The following is an 18,552-nucleotide window of genomic DNA, read 5'->3' as shown; positions in this document are numbered from 1 at the left end:
ACACCCCAGACTAATACCACACATAGGACACAATATAACATCCCCAGACTAATAACGCACATAGAACACAATATAACATCCCCAGACTAATAACGCACATAGGACACAATATAACACCCCAGACTAATACCGCACATAGGACACAATATAACACCCCAGACAAATATCGCACATAGGACACAATATAACACCCCAGACTAATACCGCACATGGGACACAATATAACACCCCAGACAAATACCGGGCATAGGACACAATATAACACCCCAGACTAATACTACACATAGGACACAATATAACAACCCAGACTAATACCACACATGGGACACAATATAACACCCCAGACTAATACCACACACAGTACACAATATAACGCCCCCGACTAATATAGCACATAGGACACAATATAACACCCCCAGACTAATACCGCACATAGGACACAATATAACACCCCCAGACTAATACCGCACATAGGACACAATATAACACCCCCAGACTAATACCGCACATAGGACACAATATAACATCCCCAGACTAATAACGCACATAGAACACAATATAACATCCCCAGACTAATAACGCACATAGGACACAATATAACATCCCCAGACTAATACCGGGCATAGGACACAATATAACACCCCAGACAAATATCGCACATAGGACACAATATAACACCCCAGACTAATACCGCACATGGGACACAATATAACACCCCAGACAAATACCGGGCATAGGACACAATATAACACCCCAGACTAATACTACACATAGGACACAATATAACAACCCAGACTAATACCACACATGGGACACAATATAACACCCCAGACTAATACCACACACAGTACACAATATAACGCCCCCGACTAATATAGCACATAGGACACAATATAACACCCCCAGACTAATACCACACATAGGACACAATATAACAACCCAGACTAATACCACACATGGGACACAATATAACACCCCAGACTAATACCACACACAGTACACAATATAACGCCCCCGACTAATATAGCACATAGGACACAATATAACACCCCCAGACTAATACCGCACATAGGACACAATATAACACCCCCAGACTAATACCGCACATAGGACACAATATAACACCCCCAGACTAATACCGCACATAGGACACAATATAACACTCCCAGACTAATACCGCACATAGAACACAATATAACACCCCAGACTAATACCGGGCATAGGACACAATATAACACCCCAGACTAATACCGGGCATAGGACACAATATAACACACCAGACTAATACCGCACATAGGACACAATATAACACCCCAGACTAATACCACACATAGAACACAATATAATACCCCCGGACTAATATCAGGCATAGGACACAATATAACACCCCCAAACTAATACCGCACATAGGACACAATATAACACCCCAGACTAATACCGCACATAGGATACAATATTACACCCCAGACTAATACCGCACATGGGACACAATATAACACCCCCAGACTAATAGCACACATAGGATACAATATAACACCCCAGACTAATACCACACATAGGACACAATATAACACCCCAGACTAATACCGCACATAGGACACAATATAACACCCCAGACTAATACCGCACATAGGACACAATATAACAACCCAGACTAATACCGCACATAGGACACAATATAACACCCCAGACTAATACCGCACATGGGACACAATATGACAACCCAGACTAATACCGCACATAGGACACAATATAACACCCCAGACTAATACCGCACATAGGACACAATATGACAACCCAGACTAATACCGCACATAGGACACAATATAACACCCCAGACTAATACCGCACATCGGACACAATATAACACCCCAGACTAATACCGCACATAGGACACAATATAACACCCCAGACTAATACCGCACATAGGACACAATATGACAACCCAGACTAATACTGCACATAGGACACAATAAAACACCCCAGGCTAATACCGCACATAGGACACAATATAACACCCCAGACTAATACCGCACATAGGACACAATATGACAACCCAGACTAATACCGCACATAGGACACAATATAACACCCCAGACTAATACCGCACATAGGACACAATATAACACCCCAGACTAATACCGCACATAGGACACAATATGACAACCCAGACTAATACTGCACATAGGACACAATATAACACCCCAGGCTAATACCGCACATAGGACACAATATAACACCCACAGACTAATACCGCACATAGGACACAATATAACAACCCAGACTAATACCGCACATAGGAACCAATATAACACCCCCAGACTAATACCGCACATAGGACACAATATAACACCCCAGACTAATACCGCACATAGGACACAATATGACAACCCAGACTAATACCGCACATAGGACACAATATAACACCCCAGACTAATACCGCACATAGGACACAATATAACACCCCAGACTAATACCGCACATAGGACACAATATGACAACCCAGACTAATACTGCACATAGGACACAACATAACACCCAGACTAATACCACACATAGAACACAATATGACAAACCAGACTAATACCGCACATAGGACACAATATAACACCCCCAGACTAATACCGCACATAGGACACAATATAACATCCCCAGACTAATACTGGGCAAAGGAAACAATATAACACCCCAGACTAATACCGCACATAGGACACAATATAACACCCAGACTAATACCGGGCATAGGACACAATATAACACCCCAGACTAATACTACACATAGGACACAATATAACACCCCAGACTAATACCACACATAGGATACAATATAACATCCCAGACTAATACCGCACATAGGACACAATATAACACACCAGACTAATACCACACATAGGACACAATATAACATCCCCAGACTAATGCACATAGAACACAATATACCACCCCAGACTAATAACGCACATAGGACACAATATAACACCCCAGACTAATACCGCACATAGGACACAATATAACATCCCCAGACTAATAACGCACATATGACACAATATAACACCCCCAGCCTAATACCGCACATATGACACAATATAACAGCCCAGACTAATACCACACATAGGACACAATATAACACCCCAGACTAATACCACACATAGGACACAATATAACATCCCAGACTAATACCACACATAGGACACAATATAACACCACAGCCAAATATCGCACATAGGACACAATATAATACCCCAGACTAATACCGCACATAGGACACAATATAACACCCCCAAACTAATACCGCACATAGGACACAATATAACACCCCAGACTAATACCACACATAGGACACAATATAACACCCCAGACTAATACCACACATAGGACACAATATAACACCCCAGACTAATACCACACATAGGACACAATATAACACCCCAGCCAAATATCGCACATAGGACACAATATAATACCCCAGACTAATACCGCACATAGGACACAATATAACACCCCCAAACTAATACCGCACGTAGGACACAATATAACATCCCAGACTAATACAGGGCATAAGACACAATATAACACCAGAGACTAATACCGTACATAGCACACAATATAACAACCCAGACTAATACCGCACATAGGACACAATAGAACACCCCAGACTAATACCGCACATAGGACACAATATACCACCCCAGACTAGTACCGCACATAGCACACAATATAACAACCCAGACTAATACCGCACATAAGACAAAACATAACACCCCCGGACTAATACCGCACATAGGACACAATATAACACCCCAGACTAATACCGCACATAGGACACAATATAACACCCCAGACTAATACCGCACATAAGACACAATATAACACCCCAGGCTAATACCACACATAGGACACAATATAACACCCCCAGACTAATACCGCATATAGGACACAATATAACACCCCAGACTAATACCTCACATAGGACACAATATAACACCCCAGACTAATACCGCACATAGGACACAATATAACACCCCAGACTAATACCGCACATAGGACACAATATAACACCCAAGACTAATACCGCACATGGGACACAATATAACACCCCATACTAATACCACACATGGGACACAATATAACACCCCAGACTAATACCGCACATAGGACACAATATAACACCCCAGACTAATACCGCACATAGGACACAATATAACACCCCCAGACTAATAGCACACATAGGACACAATATAACACCCCAGACTAATACCGGGCAAAGGAAACAATATAACACCCCAGACTAATACCGCACATAGGACACAATATAACACCCCAGACTAATACCGCACATAGGACACAATAGAACACCCCAGACTAATACCGCACATAGGACACAATAGAACACCCCAGACTAATACCGCACATAGGACACAATAGAACACCCAAGACTAATACCGCACATAGGACACAATATAACACCCCAGACTAATACCGCACATAGGATACAATATAACACCCCAGACTAATACCACACATAGGATACAATATAACACCCCACACTAATACCGCACATAGGATACAATATAACACCGCAGACTAACACCACACATAGGAGACAATATAACACCCAGACTAATACCGCACATAGGACACAATATAACACCCCAGACTAATACCGCACATAGGACACAATATAATACCCCAGACTAATACCGCACATGGGACACAATATAACACCCCAGACTAATACCGCACATAGGACACAATATAACACCCCAGACTAATACCGCACATAGGACACAATATAACACCCCAGACTAATACCGCACATAGGACACAATATAACACCCCAGACTAATACCGCACATAGGACACAATAGAACACCCAAGACTAATACCGCACATAGGACACAATATAACACCCCAGACTAATACCGCACATAGGACACAATATAACACCCAGACTAATACCGCACATAGGACACAATAGAACACCCAAGACTAATACCGCACATAGGACACAATATAACACCCCCAGACTAATACCACACATAGGATACAATATAACACCCCAGACTAATACCGCACATAGTACACAATATAATACCCCAGACTAATACCGCACATAGGACACAATATAACACCCCAGACTAATACCGCACATAGGATACAATATAACACCCCAGACTAATACCGGGCATAGGACACAATATAATACCCCAGACTAATACCGGGCATAGGACACAATATAATACCCCAGACTAATACCGCACATAGGACACAATATAACACCCAGACTAATACCGCACATAGGACACAATATAACATCCCCAGACTAATACCACACATAGGACACAATATAACACCCCAGACTAATACCGCACATAGGACACAATATAACACCCCAGACTAATACCGCACATAGGACACAATATAATACCCCAGACTAATACCGCACATGGGACACAATATAATACCCCAGACTAATACCGCACATAGGACACAATATAACACCCAGACTAATACCGCACATAGGACACAATATAACACCCCAGACTAATACCGCACATGGGACACAATATAACACCCCAGACTAATACCGCACATAGGACACAATATAACACCCCAGACTAATACCGCACATAGTACACAATATAATACCCCAGACTAATACCGCACATAGGACACAATATAACACCCCAGACTAATACCGCACATAGGATACAATATAACTGTCAGGACAGTGTCCGGGATATGGGGGTCCCTGAGATATCCCGCAACCCCTGTCCCTGCCTACTTGCCCCCCTGGGCTAACCCCCAGGGCGACAACTGGGCGGCGGTCCCTACCCTCACTAGGGAAGCGGGACACGGGAAGACAAACAGACACTGAAGACAAACAACGGTAGAATGGTCAGACAATCCGGGTCGGCAACAGGAGGGTACGCAGTACAGGGGGGTCAGGCAAAAACGTAGTCAAGGTCCAAAAGCAGAGGTCAGGAAAGCCGGGGTCACAAACAGGAGTCAAAGAATACGCGGGTGCAGCTGGAAGACCAAACTAACACTGGCAAGGCCTGAGAGGAAAACACACCTATTTAAATGCTGTCAGCGCTCCCGCCCCAGAAGCTGATTGGGGCGGGGAGCCTGACAGCAGCAGGGCTAATCAGGGCGGTGCTGGGGGCACGCCCCCAGTCTCACTGCACAGACAGTTACCAGGGAAGCCAGCCTGGTAGTCAGGCGACTAGAAGCACCAGCTGCCTCCCTAGCAACCCGGCGGCGACCAGTCTTACAGCGGCCCGGGGAGATCACAAGAACCGGGGTACCTCTGCGCCGTGCTCCTGTACCCCGGGTGGCCGGACCGGTGGTGCGGGCACGGCGGCCCCGAGAGTTGCCGGTTCTGACAGTACCCCCCCTTCTACGGGGGGACACCGGACCCCCATGGCCAGGTGCGGGCTTAAGCGGGAAAGCCCTGTGGAATGCCTGGACTAGGCGTGGTGCATGAACGTCCCTGGCAGGGACCCACGTCCTATCCTCAGGGCCAAATCCTCTCCAGTGGACCAGGTACTGCAGCACACCTCTAACCCGTCGGGCATCCACCAGCCTTTCTACTTCATACTCCAGTTCCCCCTGTACCAGAGAAGGAGGAGGCGGGTTCTGGGTGGGTAGAACTGGAGTCACATACTTCTTAAGTAAGCTTTTGTGAAACACCTTGTGGACCTTCCAGGGGTCAGGAAGTGCCAACTTATATGACACCGGGTTGATGACCTGAGAAACAGTAAATGGGCCAATGAACCGAGGAGCAAGTTTCAGGGAGGGAACCTTGAGTCTCAGATTCTTGGAGGACAACAAAACTTGCTCCCCGACTACAAAAGGTGCAGAGATGGTACATCTTTTATTTGCGTATTTACGCAGTTTCTCTTGGGAACCCTGAAGGTTCTTACGAACCTGGGCCCAAACTGTGCACAGTTCCTCAGAGGATATGTCGGCGGCCGGATTGTTCGAGACCACAGGAGTGGAAAGCGAGAACCGGGGATGAAACCCATAGTTACAAAAAAAAGGTGACAATTGGGTCGACGAGTTAACATGGTTGTTGATAGCAAATTCGGCGAGAGGTAAGTAGTTGGCCCACTGATACTGGTTATCAGAGACAAACAGTCGCAGATACTGGATAAGTTCTTGGTTCATTCGTTCCGTTTGTCCGTTACTCTCGGGATGGAAAGCGGAGGAGAAGGACAAATTTACGTTTAGATTTTTACAGAAGGCTCGCCAGAAGCGAGCGACGAACTGAACCCCTCTATCTGACACAATGTCCTCGGGGATCCCATGTAACCGAACAATCTCCTTGATGAACATTTCAGACAGAAGTTTGGCGTTAGGCAACTTGCAAAGCGGAACAAAATGTGACATTTTAGAGAAACGGTCTACTATTACCCAGATGACCGTATTCCCCAGCGAGGATGGCAGATCAGTAATAAAATCCATGGACAAATGGGACCATGGCCTGGACGGAATGGGCAAGGGAAGAAGAGGACCCTCAGGACGTCTCCTGAGATTCTTCCCCCTTGCGCAAACCGGGCACGCGGACACAAATACCCGTACCTCCTTGGCCATGTGCGGCCACCAATAGAGTCTGGATACTAACTCCAGCGTACCCCTGATGCCGGGGTGTCCAGCTAGGACAGAAGCGTGTGTCTCCTCTAACACTTTCAATCTCAGTGACGATGGGACAAATAATTTGCCTTCCGGAAGGGCTTCAGGAGCAGATTGTTGAGCGGCGTGAATGAGAGGTGAAAGGTCGGAGGAGACAGCAGCGAGGACCACCCCAGGGGAGAGAATGCTCTCAGGCTCCGGCTCGGCAGGTTCCGGAGAACCAAAGCTCCTAGACAGGGCATCAGCCTTGACATTCTTAGAACCGGGTCTATAGGTAACCACAAAATTGAACCGAGAGAAGAACAAGGCCCAGCGGGCTTGCCGAGCATTTAACCTCTTAGCGGAATCTAGATAGGTGAGGTTTTTATGGTCTGTGAGTACCGTGATCTGGTGATGGGCTCCTTCCAAAAAATGCCTCCACTCTTCGAAAGCCCACTTAATCGCCAGCAATTCCCGGTTGCCTATATCATAGTTCCGTTCGGTGGCAGAAAACTTCCTAGAAAAATAGGCACACGGTCTAAGGTTGGTGAGAGTGGAGGGACCTTGGGACAGTACCGCTCCCACACCAAACTCAGAGGCATCTACTTCCACCAAAAAAGGGCTGGACAGATCTGGTTGTACTAGGACAGGTGCAGAAGAGAACGCCGCCTTTAAGGTATCGAAGGCCCTCAGAGCCTCAGAAGACCAGGTCCTCACATCTGCCCCCTTTCTGGTGAGGTCCGTTAGAGGTTTAGCCACCACGGAGAAGTCTTTGATGAATTTGCGATAGTAGTTGGCGAAGCCGAGGAAGCGTTGAAGGGCTTTCAACGACCCTGGCTGGGCCCACTCCGTGATGGCTTTCACCTTTTCAGGATCCATCTGGAAGTCGCATGGCGTGATGATATACCCCAAAAATGATATCTTTTGTACCCCGAACACACATTTCTCGAGTTTAGCAAACAGCTTGTTATGTCTGAGTCGAGCTAGTACAGTCTGAACGTGAGTATGGTGACTTGGCAAGTCGGAGGAAAAAATCAAAATGTCGTCTAGATATACAACCACGAACACCCCCATGATATCCTGAAACACTGAGTTCATGTACCCCTGAAAAATGGCGGGGGCGTTACACAATCCAAAAGGCATAACTAGGTATTCAAAATGCCCGAGGGGCGTATTGAAGGCGGTTTTCCACTCATCCCCCTCCCGAATGCGGATGAGGTTGTATGCTCCCCTGAGATCAAGTTTAGAAAACCATCGGGCACCAGCGACCTGGTTGAGGAGGTCAGGAATGAGTGGAAGGGCATACTGGTTTCGTACTGTGATTTTGTTTAGCTCTCTATAGTCAATACAGGGCCGGAGGCCCCCATCCTTCTTCTCCACGAAGAAAAACCCGGCACCCACCGGGGATTCTGAGGGCCGGATGTGCCCCTTGGCCAGGCTGTCCTGGATATAGTCCCTCATGGATTCTCTCTCAGGAACCGTAACGTTATAAATGCGGCCCTTAGGAAGTTTGGCCCCAGGAATCAAGTCTATTTTACAGTCCCATTCCCTATGAGGGGGCAGAGCTTCAGATAATTGTTTGGAGAACACGTCAGAAAACTCGGAGAGGTAATCTGGTAGGGGGGTCCCCTCGCAGGTGGAGATTCCCACCTTCACCGCACAAAGGTGGTTGGCACAGCGGGGACCCCACTTTACCAGTTCCAACGTGTCCCAATTTACTACCGGGTTGTGCTCCCGGAGCCAGGGGAGGCCTAGGACGACGTCCACAGACAAATCTCTCATCACTAGAAAGGTGCAGGTTTCCACGTGTAAGGCTCCTATCGTAAACCTTACTTCAGGGGTAACCAGATTAACTACCCCTGCTTGCAGTGGAGTGGAGTCCACTCCTGAAACAAGAATCGGAGTCTCTAAACGTAACAGAACCCCGGACAGTTGAGCAACGAAATTAAAGTTAACGAAATTAGCAGCAGCCCCAGAATCAACGAAGGCTTGCCCAGTACGGTGGAAAGCATGGAATTCTAGGGTGCAAGGCAATAACATTTTGGACAACACAGGGAGTACCTTGGCTCCTAGACAGTCCTCCGGACAACTGCCTAGGAGCGGACGTTTTCCCTGCCATGGCTTCTTGGCGCAGGTTGCAATGCGGTGACCCGGCTCCCCACAGTAGAAGCAGAGGTTCTTCTTCAGGCGATTTTCCCGTCGCTGCTTGGGGTTCATGGCTCCCAGCTCCATGGCCTCGGTGGTGGGAGGTGGAAAAGTCGGGTCAGTAGAAGAAGTGGGCGTGGGGAGTGGAGTGGTCCGAGCGGCGTGTCGGCCCCTCAAACGTCGGTCGGCCCGAATAGCAAGCGTCATGGCTTGCTCCAGGGTTCTAGGCTCTGGGTGGGCCACAAGTAGGTCCTTGAGACCCTCAGACAGACCGGTCAAAAATAAGTCTTTTAGGGCGGCATCGTTCCACCCGGATTCCGTACAATGTTGACGGAATTGGGAACAGTAGTCCTCCGCCATTTTACAACCCTGGCGCAGGGCCAGAAGTTTGGAGACTGCGTAGCCCGCCCGGTCGGGTTCGTCATAAATTCGACCCAGGGCGGAAAAAAAAACGTCAAGGGATAGTCGGGCTGGAGAGCCTGCTGGTAGCGAGAAAGCCCAATTTTGGGGGTCCCCCCTCAGGCGGGTAATTACAATTCCCACTTTCTGGTATTCAGTACCAGAGGAGTGGGGTCGGAGATCAAAGTAGAGCTTGCAGCTCTCTCTAAATGCAAAGAACTGACCTCTCTCTCCAGAGAAGCAGTCCGGCAGCGTGGCTCGGGGTTCTGACATAGTCCCGGGAGCGGAAGGGGGCTGCATGGGACCTGCAGCCGCCACTTGTTCCTGTAGCTGCGTGCGGGCGGTTAGGTCCTGGACCAGGTTAGTAAGGACCTGGACCTGGTTCGCTAACGCAGCCACGGCCTCCATCGAGGGATTCAAAGTAGCCGGGCGGATGCACGAGTCTGACCTACCTTCGGCCAGTGTTACTGTCAGGACAGTGTCCGGGATATGGGGGTCCCTGAGATATCCCGCAACCCCTGTCCCTGCCTACTTGCCCCCCTGGGCTAACCCCCAGGGCGACAACTGGGCGGCGGTCCCTACCCTCACTAGGGAAGCGGGACACGGGAAGACAAACAGACACTGAAGACAAACAACGGTAGAATGGTCAGACAATCCGGGTCGGCAACAGGAGGGTACGCAGTACAGGGGGGTCAGGCAAAAACGTAGTCAAGGTCCAAAAGCAGAGGTCAGGAAAGCCGGGGTCACAAACAGGAGTCAAAGAATACGCGGGTGCAGCTGGAAGACCAAACTAACACTGGCAAGGCCTGAGAGGAAAACACACCTATTTAAATGCTGTCAGCGCTCCCGCCCCAGAAGCTGATTGGGGCGGGGAGCCTGACAGCAGCAGGGCTAATCAGGGCGGTGCTGGGGGCACGCCCCCAGTCTCACTGCACAGACAGTTACCAGGGAAGCCAGCCTGGTAGTCAGGCGACTAGAAGCACCAGCTGGCTCCCTAGCAACCCGGCGGCGACCAGTCTTACAGCGGCCCGGGGAGATCACAAGAACCGGGGTACCTCTGCGCCGTGCTCCTGTACCCCGGGTGGCCGGACCGGTGGTGCGGGCACGGCGGCCCCGAGAGTTGCCGGTTCTGACAATAACACCCCAGACTAATACCGCACATAGGACACAATATAACACCCCAGACTAATACCGCACATAGGACACAATATAACACCCCAGACTAATACCGGGCATAGGACACAATATAACACCCCAGACTAATACCGCACATAGCACACAATATAACACCCCAGACTAATACCGCACATAGGACACAATATAACACCCCAGACTAATACCGGGCATAGGACACAATATAACACCCCAGACTAATACCGCACATAGGACACAATATAACACCCCAGACTAATACCGCACATAGGACACAATATAATACCCCAGACTAATACCGCACATAGGACACAATATAACACCCCAGACTAATACCGCACATAGGATACAATATAACACCCCAGACTAATACCGCACATAGGACACAATATAACACCCCAGACTAATACCGCACATAGGACACAATATAACACCCCAGACTAATACCGGGCATAGGACACAATATAACACCCCAGACTAATACCGCACATAGCACACAATATAACACCCCAGACTAATACCGCACATAGGACACAATATAACACCCCAGACTAATACCGCACATAGGACACAATATAACACCCCAGACTAATACCGGGCATAGGACACAATATAACACCCCAGACTAATACCACACATAGGACACAATATAACACCCCAGCCAAATATCGCACATAGGACACAATATAACACCCCAGACTAATACCGCACATAGGACACAATATAACACCCCAGACTAATACCGCACATAGGACACAATATAACACCCCAGACTAATACCACACATGGGACACAATATAACACCCCAGATTAATACCGCACGTAGGACACAATATAACACCCCAGCCAAATATCGCACATAGGACACAATATAACACCCCAGACTAATACCGCACATAGGACACAATATAACACCCCCAAACTAATACCGCACGTAGGACACAATATAACATCCCAGACTAATACCGTACATAGCACACAATATAACAACCCAGACTAATACCGCACATAGGACACAATAGAACACCCCAGACTAATACCACACATAGGACACAATATACCACCCCAGACTAATACCGCACATAGGACACAATATAACATCCCAGACTAATACCGCACATGGGACACAATATAACACCCGAGACTAATACCGCACATAGGACACAATATAACACCCCCAATTTTCCCAGTTATTACACATTTTCAGATGTTATTTGCACATTTCGTCTCGCTGAAAATGCATTAACATTTATATTAGCGATTTGTTCCCCGCCTCGGGGCGATGGCGCTCATTAACCCAAGCACATACAGTGTTTTATAGCTTCCCTTGCTGTGACTGCAGGTTTTTGGGTAGATATACGGCCAGCAGAGGCTGCCGGTGCTCCGGGGCCCAAGGGGCCACAGTACTATAAGTGGGACAGTGCAGGGGGTGGATCAGGATACAAGGCTTCAGACGGGACCATGATGGTCGGCAGTGTAACCGAGCTTATCAGCTGTCTGGCATCTATCATCAGCCATTGTAGATCACAGGGGGCGCTACTGTGTCCACCCGTCAACCTGAGAGTTCTTTCACACTCCCTGCCTCCCCCTCGCCCTTTACTAGAGCCCACAATCTGCTCATAAGAGCCCTTCGTCCCTTTTATTATATCCTCCGACCCTTTATTACACCCCCCGGCCCTCTCATGATTGGCGCCCCCTGTATGGTAATCCCCCTGTGACCTCGGAGTGCGGCATAAAGTCACGTGACAAGTTTTCTGTGGATCAGTTTCAGTGTGAATCCACATTAGATGGAAAATCCAGCGATCGGAGCGACTTCCAACGAGGCCGGTCATCGGTGTTAGACTAGCCGGGGTCTCACCGCCAACCGAGGCGGGTTCTCTCATGTAACGGTGTGGAGAGTATAAAGAGAATGGAAGACATCCAGCGAAAGGGGATCCTGTGGACAGAAACAACTCATCACTGAAAGGGGTCGGAGGAGGATGTCAGGAATCGTTCTGACCAACAGGCTGCACAGTCAGCTGACTACAACGCTGGAGCTCCAACTAACGTGTCTGAACGCACAACTCGCCGTTCCTCCGCACGGATGGTATAACAGCAGACGACCGGTTCCAGCGCCATTGTGTCTAAGAGAAACACAAAGACTCCAGCGGGCAAAAGAGCGCAAAACTTGTATCACTGAGCAGCGGAGAAACATCTCCTGGTCAGATGGAGACAGATGTCTGTTGCTGATGGGAGGTCAGAATTTGGCACAAGCAGCATTGGTAGCTGACCCCTTCATGTCAGCCGGCAGAACATGTCAGCACCGCCATCTAATCTGCAGCAACTACCAGACGCTTCCTGTCCGCAGGGGCCGATATTCCTGCAGAAACATTTCATCACCGAGTGGGATCCACACCACAATGAACTGCTGCGGTTCAGAAAGGAAACCAACGCTACTAGATGGGGTAATAGAGGGGCGGTTGGTGTATGTGTGCTACTAGATGGGGTAATAAAGGGGCGGTCGGTGTATGTGTGCTACTAGATGGGGTAATAAAGGGGCGGTCGGTGTATGTGCGCTACTAAATGGGGGTAATAAAGGGGCGGTCTGTGTATGTGTGCTACTAGATGGGGGTAATAAAGGGGCGGTCGGTGTATGTGTGCTACTAGATGGGGGTAATAAAGGGGCGGTCAGTGTATGTGTGCTACTAGATGGGGGTAATAAAGGGGCGGTCAGTGTATGTGTGCTACTAGATGGGGTAATAGAGGGGCGTTCGGTGTATGTGCGCTACTAGATGGGGGTAATAAAGGGGCGGTCGGTGTATGTGTGCTACTAGATGGGGGTAATAAAGGGGCGGTCAGTGTATGTGTGCTACTAGATGGGGGTAATAAAGGGGCGGTCGGTGTATGTGAGCTACTAGATGGGGGTAATAAAGGGGCGGTCAGTGTATGTGTGCTACTAGATGGGGGTAATAAAGGGGCGGTCGGTGTATGTGAGCTACTAGATGGGGGTAATAGAGGGGTGGTCGGTGTATGTGCGCTACTAGATGGGGGTAATAGAGGGGCGGTCGGTGTATGTGTGCTACTAGATGGGGGTAATAGAGGGGTGGTCGGTGTATGCGCACTACTAGATGGGGGTGATAAAGGGGCGGTCGGTGTATGTGCGCTACTAGATGGGGTAATAGAGGGGCGGTCGATGTATGTGTGCTACTAGATGGGGGTAATAGAGGGGCGGGCGGTGTATGTGCGCTACTAGATGGGGGTAATAAAGGGGCGGTCGGTGTATGTGCGCTACTAGATGGGGGTAATAAAGGGGCGGTCGGTGTATGTGCACTACTAGATGGGGGGTAACAGAGGGGTGGTCGGTGTATGCGCACTACTAGATGGGGGTGATAAAGGGGCGGTCGGTGTATGTGCGCTACTAGATGGGGTAATAGAGGGGCGGTCGGTGTATGTGCACTACTAGATGGGGGTAATAGAGGGGCGGTCGGTGTATGTGCGCTACTAGATGGGGGGTAACAGAGGGGTGGTCGGTGTATGCGCACTACTAGATGGGGGTGATAAAGGGGCGGTCGGTGTATGTGCGCTACTAGATGGGGTAATTGAGGGGCGGTCGGTGTATGTGCGCTACTAGATGGGGGTAATTGAGGGGCGGTCGGTGTATGTTCACTACTAGATGGGGGTAATAGAGGGGCGGTCGGTGTATGTGTGCTACTAGATGGGGGTAATAAAGGGGCGGTCAGTGTATGTGCGCTACTAGATGGGGATGACAGAGGGGCGGTCGGTGTATGTGCACTACTAGATGGGGTAATAGAGGGGCGGTCGGTGTATGTGCACTACTAGATGGGGGTAATAAAGGGGCGGTCGGTGTATGTGCGCTACTAGATGGGGTAATAAAGGGGCGGTCAGTGTATGTGCACTACTAGATGGGGGTAATAGAGGGGCGGTCGGTGTATGTGTGCTACTAGATGGGGGTAATAGAGGGGCGGTCGGTGTATGTGTGCTACTAGATGGGGGTAATAGAGGGGCGGTCGGTGTATGTGCCCTACTAGATGGGGGTAATAGAGGGGCGGTCAGTGTATGTGCGCTACTAAATGGGGTAATAGAGGGGCGGGCGGTGTATCTGTGCTACTAGATGGGGGTAATAGAGGGGCGGTCGGTGTATGTGCGCTACTAGATGGGGGTAATAGAGGGGCGGTCGGTGTATGTGCCCTACTAGATGGGGGTAATAAAGGGGCGGTCGGTGTATACAGTACGTCACTAGCTAAGTGTATCACACGATGCTCCATCACTCATACGGCGCTTCTATAACTGGTGACATCTCCTGTTTATTTCCTGCCCTCCGCGGTGTATGATGGCTCTAAATACATTGCAGCATTCAAGACTCCGCATCAGTTCTGTTTGTTACTATAGGCCCTCATGCTGACATCTCCATCTCAGTGTGTGGCACCATAACTCCCAGCATGCCCGCTGCCTTGGGGTCATATTTGATTCTGATCTATCATTTACCCCCTACATCCAATCTCTCGCCCGAACATGTCAGCTGCACCTCAAGAACATCGCAAGAATCCGCTCTTTTCTCACTGTGGACGCGTTATAAACGCTTACTGTCACCCTCATCCACTCTCGGCTCGATTATTACAACTCGTTGCTGATCGGCCTCCCCTGCACCAGACTCTACCCTCTCCAATCCATCCTGAATGCGGCAGCCAGGCTCATCTTCATGTCCAGCCGCTACTCGGACGCCTCTGCCCTGTGCCGGTCACTGCACTGGCTGCCCGTTAAATACAGAATACAATTCACACTCGCCACCCTCATCCATAAAGCCCTCCACAGCGCCGCCCTACATTGTATCCCTCATCCACAGCACCGCACCGCCCTACATTGTATCCCTCATCCACAGCGCAGCGCCCCCCTATATTGTATCCCTCATCTGCTGCGCCGCCCTACATTGTATCCCTCATCCACAGCACCGCACCGCCCTACATTGTATCCCTCATCCACAGCACAGCGCCCCCCTATATTGTATCCCTCATCCACAGCACCGCACCGCCCTACATTGTATCCCTCATCCACAGCACCGCGCCGTCTTACATTGTATCCCTCATCCACAGCACCGCCCCGCCCTACATTGTATCCCTCATCTGCTGCGCCGCCCTACATTGTATCCCTCATCCACAGCACCGCACCGCCCTACATTGTATCCCTCATCCACAGCACCGCACCGCCCTACATTGTATCCCTCATCTGCTGCGCCGCCCTACATTGTATCCCTCATCCACAGCACCGCACCGCCCTACATTGTATCCCTCATCCGCCGCGCCACCCTACATTGTATCCCTCATCCACAGCACCGTGCCGCCCTACATTGTATCCCTCATCCGCAGCACCGCGCCACCCTACATTGTATCCCTCATCCACAGCACCGCGCTGCCCTACATTGTATCCCTCATCCGCTGTGCCGCCATACATTGTATCCCTCATCCGCCGCGCCGCCCTACATTATATCCCTCATCCACAGCACTGCGCCGTCCTACATTGTATCCCTCATCCGCAGTGGCGCCCTGCATTGTATCCCTCATCCGCAGTGGCGCCCTGCATTGTATCCCTCATCCGCAGCGGCGCCCTGCATTGTATCCCTCAACCACAGCACCGCCCCACCCTACATTATATCTCTCATCCACAGCGCCGCACCGCCCTACATTGTATCCCTCATCCACCGTGCCGCCCTACATTGTATCCCTCATCCGCCGCGCCGCCCTACATTGTATCCCTCATCCGCCGCACCGCCCTACATTGTATCCCTCATCCGCAGCACCGCGCCACCCTACATTGTATCCCTCATCCACAGCACCGCGCTGCCCTACATTGTATCCCTCATCCACAGCACCGCGCCACCCTACATTGTATCCCTCATCCGCTGTGCCGCCATACATTGTATCCCTCATCCGCCGCGCCGCCCTACATTATATCCCTCATCCACAGCACTGCGCCGCCCTACATTGTATCCCTCATCCGCCGCGCCGCCCTACATTGTATCCCTCATCCGCCGCGCCGCCCTACATTGTATCCCTCATCCGCCGCACCACCCTACATTGTATCCCTCATCCACAGCACGGCGCCGCCATACATTGTATCCCTCATCCACAGCACTGCGCCGCCCTACATTGTATCCCTCATCCACAGCACTGCGCCGCCCTACATTGTATCCCTCATCCACAGCACCGCGCCGCCTTACATTGTATCTCTCATCCACAGCACCGTGCCGCCTTACATTGTATCCCTCATCCACAGCACCGCGCTGCCCTACATTGTATCCCTCATCCACAGCACCGCGCCGCCCTACATTGTATCCCTCATCCACAGCACCGCGCCGCCTTACATTGTATCTCTCATCCACAGCACCGCGCCGCCTTACATTGTATCTCTCATCCACAGCACCGCGCCACCCTACATTGTATCCCTCATCCACAGCACTATGCCGCCCTACATTGTATCTCTCATCCACAGCACCGCGCCGCCTTACATTGTATACCTCATCCACAGCACCGCGCTGCCCTACATTGTATCCCTCATCCACAGCACTGCGCCGCCCTACATTGTATCCCTCATCCACAGCACCCTGCCGCCCTACATTGTATCCCTCATCCACAGCACCACGCCGCCCTACATTGTATCCCTCATCCACAGCACCGCGCCGCCTTACATTGTATCTCTCATCCACAGCACCGCGCCGCCTTACATTGTATACCTCATCCACAGCACCGCGCTGCCCTACATTGTATCCCTCATCCACAGCGCTGCGCTGCCCTACATTGTATCCCTCATCCACAGCACCGCACCACCCTACATTGTATCCCTCCCTCCACAGCACCGCGCCGCCCTACATTGTATCCCTCATCCACAGCACCGGGCCGCCCTACATTGTATCCCTCATCCACAGCGCTGCGCTGCCCTACATTGTATCCCTCATCCACAGCACCGCACCACCCTACATTGTATCCCTCCCTCCACAGCACCGCGCCGCCCTACATTGTATCCCTCATCCACAGCACCACTGACTGCAACCTCTGCCAGCCGTCATCAACCGCCTTCTGAAGTCATACTGATTTAGCCCCTGTACGGCCTGACCATTGTCTATGAGTATAGCCCCCCACACTCTCCACCCCACTATACCGTGTGCATCTCCACCCCTTTATCTTCTGAATCCCCCCATTATCTGTAGTATGTGAGCTCGCTGGTTTATGCAACCCAAATGCCAACCTT

The 18,552-nt window shown here is 50.2% G+C and overlaps 1 protein-coding gene across 5 annotated transcripts in view; it reads right to left on the bottom strand.

Moving 5' to 3' along the window:
- The window catches only part of ST3GAL3 (ST3 beta-galactoside alpha-2,3-sialyltransferase 3), a 277,669-nt gene that overhangs the window by 237,107 nt on the left and 22,010 nt on the right, over positions 1–18,552 (bottom strand). The gene's annotated exons all lie outside the window — the stretch shown is intronic.

The sequence above is a fragment of the Eleutherodactylus coqui genome, chromosome 3, assembly GCF_035609145.1.
Source record: "Eleutherodactylus coqui strain aEleCoq1 chromosome 3, aEleCoq1.hap1, whole genome shotgun sequence".
Lineage (NCBI taxonomy): Eukaryota > Metazoa > Chordata > Amphibia > Anura > Eleutherodactylidae > Eleutherodactylus > Eleutherodactylus coqui.
The sequence above is the reverse complement of the archived record's forward strand: the minus strand, read 5'-3'. Positions and strand labels throughout refer to the sequence as shown.